A 14057-nucleotide genomic window follows, 5' to 3' on the forward strand; every position below is an offset into this window, starting at 1 on the left:
CACACACCTAAATACCTGTGGTCCCAGCCACCCAGGAGGCTCAGGCAGGAGGACTGGGACCAGGAGTTTGAGACCAGTGTGGGCAGCATAACTAGACCCCATCTCAAGACAAAATAAGACAACCCTCCCCCCCAAAAAAACCCTACAAAAACACAAGAACTCAGGTATGCAAGGTTGGTAAGGAAATTTCAAGTTTCTGTTTGCCCTTTTGTCAGAAAATTCTAGGTTAGCCATGGAGGGAAAGGAAATACAATTGATGGGATATCTCCATCAATTGTAAGATAAGACAGTTTGAATCATATATGTGTAATATACAATTCACTTATATATTAGTATAAATTAGTTATATAATTCCACATATTATATATCTATATTAATTTATATATTTATACATTATTAGTATTTATAATATTAATTTAATTAATTTATTATATTTATATTATTTGAACTTGTGGCATATCTCTAAGTATGTTTGGAAATTTTCTGTTATCCACACATTACACACACACACACATACACACACTACTGTTAATACTGTCCATTCTAACATTTTAACCCTTATCAAAGACATTCAGGTGAACTATATTCTTGGAGTAAAGTCATCTGAAAGAAAACTCGGTGAGATTCCTGTGAATAATATTTTCACATTCCCATCACAAGGCTGTGAAGTCCACAATGAAGTGTTCTAGTATTCCCACTTCCCATTCACACCTGAACACATGCCCCCACTCACCCCAGAGGTGTTTCTGATGGCCACTGTAATGTGGCATTTCTCTAGGCCCTTCCTCTATGCCTTTCAACACCCCCTCTCCTCAGGCTTGGCATCTGTGGATACAGCCCATCTCAGCTCATTGCATATTAATTTGTATAAACATGAGCATATCATTGTGGTTTTCTGTATTTGAGTGTGAGTGCCAGTGGAGACAGAGGGACAAAAGGACAACAAGGTGCTGAGTAACTCCAGCACTTTGCAAGCATGCAGTCAGTCAGCTGCAGTGAAAGTGCCCCCAGGCGCTGTTACCTCAGTGTTTAAGCTAAGCCTGGCATGCCCAGTGTGGACAGGCAACCAGTCCACCCTCACCCCAGCACCTCAGCCCCTGAGGCTTCCTTCTCACATTTTACATAAGCAGAAGAAAGAGGACGCTGTGAACACTACCTTGCCTTTCTGGGATTTTCAAAGATCGAAACCAGGGAGAGAAGTGGCCTGCAAGCAAGCAGGCCTGTGGGGAAAGAGAATTCCCCTGCCCATCTGTGGAATCCAAACCCTTTGGAAACAACACAGCTTTTTGCCAAATGGCAGTTTGTCTTCTTGTTGTGCATAAATCACTGATACTCTACATGAGAGGGACTTTTTCTAATCCCACCTAAAAAGACCATAGATTTAGTTGTTACTACCACAAGAATATGTGTGCTGCAATAGAGAATTGTGTACCCAGTTACTCCAGGCCTGTTAGCATACTGAGAGTAATAGTACAAACTGCTTCACAAGGCTCTGTAAGAGTCTAGGTCCTTGTACCCTGAGCAAACACGAGCCAAGCCTGAATAAGGAATGCCTATATCCTGATGTTATCCAGGATCCAGGGTCCTTGAAGGTGGAATAACCAGGTATCAGCTTTGGTTTCTGGCCCACTGCCCGCATCGGCTGGTGAGGGAATTAGGAGTGAAGGTGGCATGTTAAATCTTGAGCCCTTTTTCTTTTTGATATCCATGAACCTGTTTGTTGGTCCCCCAATGCATCCATGGACAGTAAACAAGCCCAAAGGGGGAAAATTCCTGAGAATTAGGCACAAAACAGAATTCTATTTGCTGGCAGATCTCAACATTGCACATCGCCATGCAAAAGATTCAAATTTTCTTCTTTGCTCTGAAAATCATTTTGCCTCCTTATCTACAGAGAGGGAGAGAGGGGAAGGGAGTGGGGGGGAGGGAGAGGGAGAGAGAGAGAAATGCTTATATGACCTTCCAGTTTTATTACCTGTACCTATAAAGTAACTACTAAAATAATTGCTTTCTAAATGAATTTGAAAATAAATGAGACATTGTAAGCAATAAACAAAGAATTCCGGCAGAAACTCTTTCTCTAATCAGAAAAGTAAGTGAATATAATTTAAGATGTGAGGAGCCATCCCCTTTAAATATTATAGGTATATTTATAAAATATGGTTATGATATCACTTTTTCTAAAGGCATTTCCAAATCCTTCCTTAAATTGGAAATCTACATAGCTATATGTTTGTGCCATGTAGGGAGGAGATGAATTCTTATCATTTGCATCCAGGGAACTCTAAATACATTTATGAGTTAGGGTTGATTTAAATGTCTATTTTTACTGCTAATCATTTGTTTATTTAATAAAAATATTCTGCCTTCATTAAAATTTTGAATGCTCATAGGAATTTAATAGCAGTGACCTGAGTTCAGTTAATACTCTGAAATATTAATACCTGTAATAAAAGCAAATAGCTTTACTAACCTAAAAATCATTTACTTTATAACCACAGGAATATTCATTGGACACTGATTTATGAATTTGCTAACTGCTTCTCCCTCATATAGACATTGTCCAGTGCTCTTTAAGCTGTAGCATATATTCAAGAAACATTTCCTTATGCCTTTATTAACAACCACATGCAGAAACATATTCATTCACTAAGCGTGGGTGAAATATGAGCTACTTGAAATACAAATGCTTTTTTCTTTTTCATTGCAACTAATGACCTAATTAAGTTTGAGCTGTTAGCGTAGGAAAATTATTAAAAATTAGGTTTTGATATTAGGAGTATAAGTGGGTTGAAATTCACAAATTAACTTATTATGAACCTAATTAAGCATGTGGCTTATGTAATGAAATTCAGACATAGAATTATTTAAATTAAATCCATATGGATTAGAGATTTCCCGTTATTTAGAACCATTATGTTAAGGTCTTTTATAATCATAACTTTAAAATTTTGCCATCTCTACTATTTTCCATGAACATCTTTCACTTATAATCTGCATGTACAGTGATTGCTCCCTAGGTTATATATTAAATACTCCACTTCTCTCCATTGTTTAGGTTAGCTTTGGTGGAGGTAGGTGGGATGCTTTGATGGTTATATTTGAGAGCTCTGATGAAGTTCTGTGGTTGGAAAATATCTCCTTCCCTGCCTTGAAATTTCAACTGATTATAGATGCATTCCTGACATTCCAATTCTCTTTAACATAATCCTGGTTTAAGTACAGTATTCCAGAGAAAGTGGTATGTTGTCATTAATGCCCATTTTAACATCAGCATATTTTCCTCAACTCTTTCCTAAACAAGTTAAGAGAAGAATCCTGGGGAATAGTTATAAATCAGTATGTTTTGATTCAGGGAAATATAGAAGGTTCTTTTGGAAGTTAGCACATGAATCGACAATACAAAGGGTCAGCTCTGAGGACAATGTCTAGGGACAACTCTGGACCCAAAACAAGATAAATTCAATCCCTACAATACACTAAATATAGATAGACATATTAAGCATTGAACAGTTACAGTTCTGTTGAATTAGCATTTCACATTAGATCATGATAGGGTTCATCTCTACCTACTCTAGCAGGTATCTACTTACTCTCTTAAGAAAACTAAGAATCATCAGATCACATTTTTAGAATAGGCAGAACCCCCACCTTCACCCCATCTCTTAAGAAACAGCAGGGAAGGCTTTAGGAAAGGTGTGCTCCTAAAGGGACTGTTTGTTTGCAGAGAGGAAATAGAAAAGGAGAGCTCCCTTTGCAAGTTGGTAGAACATGAGCTTATGTTGTGCCAAACAAAAAGCTGGAGGAGCAAAGCCCTTTGCTCTTGAATGACAATCAAACATATTAAATTTATTTCCCCTTCTCTTTGTAGACTAGAGAAATGTTCCAGAACCAAACTTTTTCATTGACTCTTTATGAGTCATCTCACATCTTACCTTTCCTATAGCACATGTCTCCCATGCTCTTGTTAATCACCAGTGCAGAGGGGGAAAGAAGACCTACACAATTTTTATGAATCTAAATTTTCAAAGTTCTTTTCTCAGCTATTGTCCTGTAGACTGGCAAAATCATCAAATGGATCTAGAAGATGAACTGCTTCTCAGGATGTAAATTAGACCCAAGATAATATCTGATGTGGAAGGCCCATAAATATTGGTACAGAAGATTGGTTGTGTGGGGAGGGTATTTTTGGTTAACCGCCTTCAGAAATGACCTAAGCATTGTTCTGATAAATGCTAAACAATGGATAATACCCAAAGATTATCCCAATTTGGTGATTCTCAGACTTTTACCACTGGAAGGAAAATAATATTTGAAGTTGCTCAAGTTCTGAAAATCTTGAGACTTGTGGATATACGTTCATTTGTATTAGTAGTTTCTTGCACCTGCGGTGTGATTCTGTAAAAGCATACAAATGTGAAAATGAACTGATTGAGTTTTTGTCTTGTTTTTAGCTCTTCCAGAGATCTCACTGTTCATTTGGAAAGAATATATCCACAATAATCATTGCACTAACAGAAAGGAAACTTTCTGAACTGGCACTGGGCCGGTCTCTCCCCTGGGCACCACAGGTCATCAACAGAATTCAGTGTGGGTGAAGTTGTCGTAGCGCTGTGCAACTAGGAAGTAATCTCTTCATCTCAGAGTGTATCCTAGGTCCAGAAAGATGTAGTTTTATTTGAATTACTCTGAAAATGCACTTCAACGCTAAGACTAGCATCAAAATGCATAAAAAGCACACGATCTCTTTCTTTCTATTTGGATTCGTTTTCTCTCTGTTTGCCATGTGGAATGATAACAGGACAAAGCAGTTGGTTCCATTAACAATCATGGCTCATATCCCATCTTTTCAGTTCTGATGCTAATCACAGCAAAGCCCCAGCAGCCTCTTGAAGCACTGCTGAGCAATCTGTGTTCAACTGTGACCCGAATTTTAAAAGTAAAAAATAAAGGCAATGTTTCCAAATAGCTTATCAAGAAATGTCTTCCCAGATAGTGTAGTCCAATTTCAGCCACTCTTGACATTTCAGTTATTTACTTCCCTATTCTTTCTTCCTTTCTCCTCCCTTGTATTGGTTTGCAAATTCCTAGGATCCTGCAATCCTGTGGATCCCAAGCATTCATATAAATCACTGATATTAGAAGCATCTAATTATCATTCATTTCTATGAGGACAATGTGCTTGCTATCCTCAAAGAAACTAACACATGAATTAAAAACAAGAATATAGTAACTATGGCCTGTGAGTCCCATTCAGCCCACCTGTTTTGATATAGACTGTGAGCTATGGATGGTTTTGCTTTATTAAATGGTTGGAGAAAAAAATAAAAAAGAAGAAAACTGTATTTCATAAAACATGAAAATCCTATGCAACTCAAATTTCAGTACCCAAAAATAAAGTTTTATCAGAACACAGACATGCTCATTGTTTATGCATGATTTATGGCTGCTTTCATGCTATAACAGAGATGAGTAGTAAATGCCAAGGACATCTGCCTGCAAAGCCCTTAACAGGAAAAGTTTGCTGATCCCTACATTAGAACAATAAGTTTTAAAATGAGGAGACAGTGTTGCCCTGATTAACTGCTGGGGCAGTTACATTTTTCTACAACCAATTATTAGTGCTCAATAATTGGAAGACATCTCATATTTGTGGAGTTCTTTTCCATTAGTGGCATTTAAGCATCACAACTGAGGCAAACTAAGGTGACTCTGCAATTACAGTGAGTCAGAGGAAATGGGTTTTCCCACAGTGAAGGAGGCTTAAGAAGAAAACGGAGTCCACCGGAGAGAGAAAGTTGTTTTACATCTAAATTCTTCTCCTAAGTTTCAAAAATGTACCTGCACTGTTAATAGAATAGAATTTTCCACTGTCCCCAGCCAGGGCTTGGCAGGCCTGTGGCCGAAGAGTCTAGGCTCAGGGTTCCTTCCCATGAAAGGGTAGTGGAAAGTCCACATGGTCTCCTCTTCTATGCCTGCTTAGCCTTTTGGGGTTCAGTCCAGTTTTATCTTTCAGGTTGAGGAGACTTTCAACAGTTAAACCCATTCATGTTTACATTTATAAGGCCCAGATCATTATTTAGTGAGGGGACACCATTTAAGATGGGTATTTTCCATGATCCACTCCTCAGTAAAGTTCCTGAGTATCCTATCTACAGGCTAATGTCTCAACAGGAGGATCCAAAAAAAGAGAGAGAGAAAAAGAAAAGAAGAAAGAATTCGCCTTCCATAATGATGATTCTGATTGCTTTCTCTCCTTACACAGTATGCCTTTTAAGAGCCATACTCATCTGTTAAAGAGTTCCCTGGAACTGAAAAAATAGTAACAATATACAAGCACATATAGCACATGGGGAGAGCTAACACACTTAGCATCATTTAGCATCTGAGAACACCAAGGCTCAGAAAGATTAGTGGGTTAGTCAAGTTTATAAAGAGTTTAGGAACTGGCAGAATTGGAATGTGGGCCATTTAGTGGAAATCTTGGGCTATTACATCATAGCTACTCTTGTTGTAGAATATAAGGAAAATTACATGCCTGTGTCTAGCTGCTTTAAAAAAAAAAAAAACTTGGTTTAAATATATTAACTTGGTTGTACCACATCCCTGTAAGGAAATTGCTGATACCCACTGTGTGACCTGTATTACTCAACAAGAGGCTCCTGGAATTTCTTGACACCCTGCATCTGACAACTGCAACACTTGAGCTAATGTTTTCTGGCAAGTCCCATATTTACTTCAAAAGCTGAGTGATAACTTTTTTTGAAATAAGATAAAGGCAGATAGCTCTCAGAAGAGTGAAGACAAAGTTTTCCCAGGTGGGTCCTCCAGCCGACTCAGTGCAGACTTGCATGATGTTAGGAGAAATACCAGCAAAGGAAACAAGACCCAGATGAGATTCCAGCTGCGTCCTGCAATGTCTACAATTCAATTGGACAGTGTCACGTAGGTTCAAATATTTATGGAGGGCCTTCCACATACCATAGTCTATTTTAGACTTTTGGGTTTGTATCAGGGGTTACATATAATTAGAGAGACAGAATGTAAGTTATGTAAAAAGTTACTCATTGAACAAAATTGTTCCCCTTGTAAAGAATCTAAATTTGGGTGATTCTGCTGAGTCACTGATGGCAATAGTTTAATACTGACTTCTCCATTGTTGGGAAATGGTAGCTTCTGGCTCAGGAATTAAAACAAGGAACTTTCTATCCACATCAAGAAACAGTCTAGAGAGTAAACATGTCCCTAGAGTCCAGCTGCCTCTGTTTAAATTCTTCTTTCACCACTTTCATCTGTGTAATATTGAACAAGTTATGTAACCAGGCTTTGCCTCAATCTCTATAGCTACAAAATTATGAAAACAATATCTATTATATTTGTGAGGACTAAATAAATCATTACATGTAAAACACCTTAAAGGTGTTTGTCACATAAGTGAAAATTCAACAAAAATAATTAACATATACATACAGGATCCAAAACAGAGCTATTTCTTTAGTGTTCCAATTCTAATTTGAGCATAGGAAGTAGGTTTTTAAATTATATTTGCATTAGGACTTGCTAGATTTACACAGAAATGAAATATTATAATTTACTTTATCATGGGAAGATGTGCTATGGTCACTGGTGCAATCAGGAGGAAAAAAAAGTAATGATTATATAATAGCTTTTACTTGTATAATCACACACTTGGGTACATCTACTGTACCAGGAACTATTCTAAGCCCTTTTATATAAATTTAACTCATTTAATCCTTATAACAACCCTAGGGAATCAGTAAGAACTATTATTAACCTCATTTAACATATGCAAGAATGCAGACACATAGAAGTTAGAAAGATAAGAAAACAATGCAATCATTTGAATTGCTTTATGTCTTATGTAGATGGTGATTGAGAATGCCTGGCCTCCCATTAGATCCCCTTATTTTATGTTTATAATCTATTCATTTAATTTTTAAGCAAAGTTCCTTCTATGAATTATTCATATTATGATTTTGCTGACTGTGTATTCCTTGGAGGGTCATTTTGGGACAAGGCCACATTGGTGGAGGAATGGTGGATAAGTGGTTCCTGGAGGTCATTAAGATGGATCAGTGCACTAGCCAGCACAAATGACAATTGCTGACAATAGAAATACTTTTGAAATTATGATCAAAAGTATGAAAAATACAAAATGCTCAAGGTGCTTGAACACAAAATACTAGTCATTTTATGGTGAAACTTTAAGGGCAAAAACTCACCTAACAAAGTTCCACAAGAAAGTTTCCTCTGGAGGCATCCATGGAAGCAGCATGATTTATAATTATGCCCTGAAATGACTCTTTATTTAGGTCTTCACAGTATAGACTTCTGCTTGAAACTCATTGAATTTATTTTCATTTTATAACCAGCAACCTTTGAAAGGAAAATAACCAGTGCTATTACCAGTCACTATGGTTGAATTGAACCAATTACTCAAATCATGTTGGATTTGAATTGGTTTTCTTTGTGTTTATGAAAACAAGCTTTGTAGAATTGCATTTTCTTTCCTATCACCTTACAGTAAGAAGAAAGTGCAAGTACTTTAGAATGACAGTGTAATTCCCTATGATTGGTTTACAGGCAACCTTGAACTATTGTGATATTCCAGTGGGTTGTGGAAAACACTTCTGGATAGTTGACATTTTCAACTTAAAAAATAAGATTATGTGTGGAACTTGTTACTGTGTTTCTTCCACAATGGACCTGATTCTTCTGTCCCCAGACAGTGTTGAGCACACATGCTGGCTCTGAGAAGTTCCTACACAAGAAAAATATGCTTCATAGATTGATTCCCACCACACTGTAGAGCCTTTGCCCCTCTAATTTCAATAGCTGACTCTGTGGGTGAAAATTTGAGAAAAATAATAATGTAGAGTTACTCCCATTTCCTTCTCTCTTTGAGAGAAGCAGACTATACTGCAAAACATCTTCGTAAAAAAGTCCAAGGGAACTAAAACATCAGTTTTCTAATTTTTTTCCTAAAGTGATGCTGGGGCCATCCTAGCTTGACAAGGTGGAGAGTTCTTGAAGGGTTTGGATTCCCTCCAATTATGCTGAAGGACATGGTAAGTGCTTTGGAAAGCTTATCCCAGCATGGGAGGAGAGGTGGGGAGGGAGTTTTCTTGTGGGCATTTGATAGGTATAGAATCATAGAATTTTAGGTCTCTTGGGGGCCTTGTCATTTTAACAGCTGGGGAAATTGAGACCTCAAAGCTGACTGGCTTAGGACAGCTTTGTCCTAAGTGTATGAATCCTTGCACCACTTTGCTTCCCATAGATCATGACCAAGAAGGCCCAGGAGTGTTCAAGTAATTTTCAATCATCTTAGCAGTGGGTTTCAGAGCTCTGAATGCGTTAATCCAAAATTGTATAAGATTTCTCCCAAACTGTGGCTTGCATGCATTCTAATCTTAATGTAGCCAGACACTCAGAAATCTTCTCCCTGAAATAAAGGAAACTCATATCCTTCAAGTAGCGTGACATTGATTGCCTTCTTTATTGATGCCTCCCACAGTGCGTCATCACTGAGATGGAGTGTGGAGCTCTCTTTTCGTTCCGTGCTAATTAGAGTACAGTTTTGAGAAATCATTTTATGGTGGAAAACATGAAAATGGAAGATATTGATGGGAATGCATCTTTCTTTCAAGTTGTACTGATTTTTGTAGATTATAGGTCAGACAATCTATTCCCCCAGCCAACCCCTGACCCAATGCTATGCTCCATCCAAAAGCACCTAGACACCTCTAATGCAGCACTTTAAATCAAGATGAATTTAACAGTCTAAATGTAAGGAGTGGGAGCAAGGGACCAAGGAGATTCAACTACCTGCTTGGGCAAGTAATCTTGCCATATGGTTCAGGACCCATATTAACCTCAGAACCCTTAAATCCATGCAGGAACTAGAACAGGCTACTCCTGTTAAAGAACACTGACTTTAGATATGGGGTTTTGTTTGCTTCTTTTTCTTTTGGTTTTTGGAACAGAGAGATTTTCCTCTGTGCCCTCAGGAAAGCATTAGGCTTATGTTCTGAAAGGAGAATGAAGCAGCAGAAACAATAAACAACATTCTCACCTTGTGGAGTCTCCAGTAGTTTAAATTAACACACTTATTAGAAACATTGCTGCCCTTTTAAAATGCCAATTCTACATGTATCCAGTAAGAAGGGTTGATGAAGGTCACGGAGGTTATGAGAAAGATTTCAGGTGTACTAGCCAATCAGATAAAAGCAGTGAAACAATAAAAAATGGCATGAGAGAAGAAGGAAGACAAATGAAAATAATCTCTGATTAACAAACAAGCTACTCTTGAGTCATTGCACATTAAGTCAGAATTTTGAAAAAGAGGCACATAAAAAATTCTAAGGAGCTCAGACCAGAGGAGGCGGGGTGGTTACCTCACTGTGGAGGTCCAGCTCATTCCCTGCCATCCACCTTTCATCTCACCCGGGTCACACTTTCTTTCTGCCCATCTTCTGAAACAAGACATTTCTGCAGAACAAAGGAGCAAACTTCAGATTTGATGCAGTCTACAGTCTTTTACCGTTTATACCCACCTTCTTTGCCTACTAAGGATATGAATACCATTGTTCTTTCAGAGACCCTTATCAAACTTTATTTTGATAACCTGTCATTTTTATTTATCTTTGGCCTGCAGAGAAGTGAGAAAAGATGTTTTAAATGTGATCTTTGTGTTCCTGAGCAAATCATTTACCCTCTCCAAACCTTGGCTACATGGCCATAAAATTGGAATAATAGTATTATGTTTCTTGGGATGTTGTGGCTCCTGTGAGGTACTGAGTTGATAATTGATCCATTAGGGCTAGAGCCAAGGTGTGGGAGTACATCTGGGAATGTTCAACTGTGCTATATTGCCCAGTATGAAAGATGTAGGTTCTGAGGTTGTATAAGAAGGGAAATGTGCTAATAGTTGCATTGTGCTGAACCAGAATGGGGGAATGCTATGATCCAAAAGAGAACCCAGTCAGACAGAGACTAGAGAAAACAAGTAAACCCAGGCATCAGAAGCCAAGGTCAGGCTAGAAAGAAGGGGAAGCAGGGAGGCTTATGCAAATGTCCAACCAAGAATTGGTGGAAATGGAGCAAGGAGGAAGTACTAGTGCAGGAGGAAGCTCCAGGATGCTGAGACAGGGGGAAGTCATGCTAAAGAAAGGCTGTCTTGTGAGCATCATCTACGGATATTCACTGTGTGGAGGGTAAAATTCAGGTTAAATGTAGTGCCAGAGAGTGTCAGTGGCCAGGAGTCTTCCATGTTCCTTCCTAGGAAAGAATCATATTTCTCCCTATTAAACTCAAGTGGAATCACTAGATTTGCTTTGTCTGATGCAATCTGAACCTCTTGATAAAGTCCTTAAGAGCCAATACATGCTTTGCATATTCTGGTTTCCCTCTGCCCATATCTGATACTCTTGCCTTTCCACCTGGGTCTTGGAATCAGGAAGATGATGACATAGAAGCAGAGTCCCCAAAGGACCCTTAATGAATACGTAGCAAGAAATAAACTTTTGTTATTTTCAAGTCACTGAAAAAAAAAATTTAAATCCCAGAATTATCTAGCCTCTCTTGTCTGATATAAATGAAGATTACTAGTTGGAGGCTAGTAATTAATGGTTATGCCTTGTTATTTTACTATGACAGGCAAGTATGGCAGTGATATTACAAGAGAAAAAAACTGGGGGAAAATCCAATTACAATGTTTATTTAGGACAATTTGTAACAGAGAGTGAAGTCTGTGGGTAAATTTGTTACTTCTCCAAGAATCATAACCAGTCAAGTGAAAAATAAATTAATAGGAGACCCAGGCATTTTTATTTTCATGCACCTTATAACCTGCCCAGAAGTCAGCTCTCTCTCTCTCTCTCTCTCTCTCTCTCACACACACACACACACACACACACATATTACTTTTACTGGGTATAAACATGTAAAAGATTCCAATTCTTACCATTGTAAAAATTCAAAGTCTGAGAAGAACAAAGGTAGAAGGTTGAGTTTTGTTATTGTGATATGGGATTATTATTATTGTTTATTAATGCTGTTGTTATTGTTTTTGTGCTGTTGTTATTGTTTTTGTGGGGAAAAGAGCAGTTGTTTAATGGAGTTGCAAAAATAGATTTCATTCCTCTTTGTCATATTTAGTGTCCCTAGCCAGGTAGTTTTTGAATGGGTAAGATTTGAAGCGAGAAACATAATTCATTATTTTGAATAAACAGATGGCTTAGGGAAGGTTGTGGTTTTGGAGTGATGGACTGCGTATGGGGAAGGTTTTTTAGAACAGATGCAAGAAATCGTAATCTGATAGATAAACAAGTCGTGGATTCCGTCTCTAGGGGAAAACCAAAACAGAGCCCCAAAAGCTAGGAGAGCTCATCCCAGGACACAGAGGCTAATTCTGAAAGGCAGGGCCAGGGAAGAGGTGAATGTTTAATGATAAATGGGCCAGACTGCCTCCTGATTTGGCCTAGGAGCATGAGCATGTACAGGCAGCAATGGGGAGATTTTTCTTCATTCCTTCTCTATTTGCAAACACAGCTTTTCTTGTCTTACACATTAGTAATCCATAGTTCACTAAATATCATCTCAGCATTTGACCCAAGCCCCTAATCACATTCATGATATACAACACCAATCGCAGGGCTATGAGCAACACTAAATGTTCATTTTTCTCAATTGACCCAACATCTACTTTTAAATTAAGAAAAATGTTGAGAACAAAAGCAAGGACCCTTCCTGAAAGTAGTGCTGAAGGGCATTCTCATGAGAAGGAAAGAAAACAGAGGTGAGACTTTGCTAATATCTGCTCTCTCCCAGGTTATTTTAAAAGCACTATTCTTGAGCATTTCAAATGAAGTGTTGCCTTTTTTCACGGCACTTTGAAATGTTTCCCGACTTGTATTCAGTCCTTATTAATTTATTGTCCAGTGTTTTTACCTTTGTGTTAGAAAAATACTCTGAAAATTTTGAAGTATATGCTATTACATTTGTCTGTGTATAATTGCTGCAAAAATACAGTTGATATTATGTGGGTTTGGGGGATGGGGGTGAAGCAAGGTGGTAGAGTGCTTGCCTAGCTTGTGTGAGCGTTGATCCCCTAGCACCACCAAAAAAGAGAAAAAGAAGAAGAAAGGAAGGAAGGAAGGAAGGAAGGAAGGAAGGAAGGAAGGAGGAAGTGAGGGAGGGAGGGAGGAAGGAAGGAAAGAAGAATAGGAGGGAGGGTGGGCAGGCATCACCTTGAAATACAAAGTTTTGGGGGCTGGGGATGTGGCTCAAGCGGTAGCACGCTCGCCTGGCATGCGTGCGGCCCGGGTTCGATCCTCAGCACTATATACAAAACCAAGATGTTGTGTCTGCGAAAAACTAAAAAATAAATATTAAAATTCTCTCTCTCTCTCTCTCTCTCTCTCTTTAAAAAAAAAAAAAGAAATACAAAGTTTTTTAGATTAAATGTGATCTTGAGTGTTTCAGCCAAACAATCATCCTGGAAGGATTTTATTTTTCCAAATTTAAAAACAAGAGCATCCAGCCTTTTTTTTTAAAAAAAAATCAGCAATGGAAAAAATCTCATCAAATATATATAATAATTAATGTGATATTATTCTAGTACTAATGATATATAATCTACTACATAGCTTTATTTGAACATTTCTGAAATTCAAAGGGTTATAAATACATGCACACATAAATAAATGAACAAATAATTAAGTTGCAGTTAGATATATAAATGGAAAAATACAAATAAAACAACTGATGTCTGATTCATATAGAAAAACCAGGGTCATAGCTTAGATTTTTACTGCACTGCATGTGATTACAGTAAATCACATTTTAAGTGCATATGAGATGTTTGAGGAAGATGGAGAAGAACTGGCTTTACTTATTGGCAAAAAGGACCAAAACCCAGTGGGGACACTCTAGATATTCCAGGAAGACCCTTGCCCTTAAAGAATCATCCATTCCTTTGACACTAGTGCCTAAGATGCCTGGGTTTAAGGCGAGGCTTTTATATATAATTTTCT

This window comes from Marmota monax, unplaced genomic scaffold, assembly GCF_021218885.2.
Source record: "Marmota monax isolate L192 unplaced genomic scaffold, Marmota_monax_Labrador192_F-V1.1 WCK01_AAM20220418_F8-fsc00006, whole genome shotgun sequence".
Classification (NCBI taxonomy): domain Eukaryota; kingdom Metazoa; phylum Chordata; class Mammalia; order Rodentia; family Sciuridae; genus Marmota; species Marmota monax.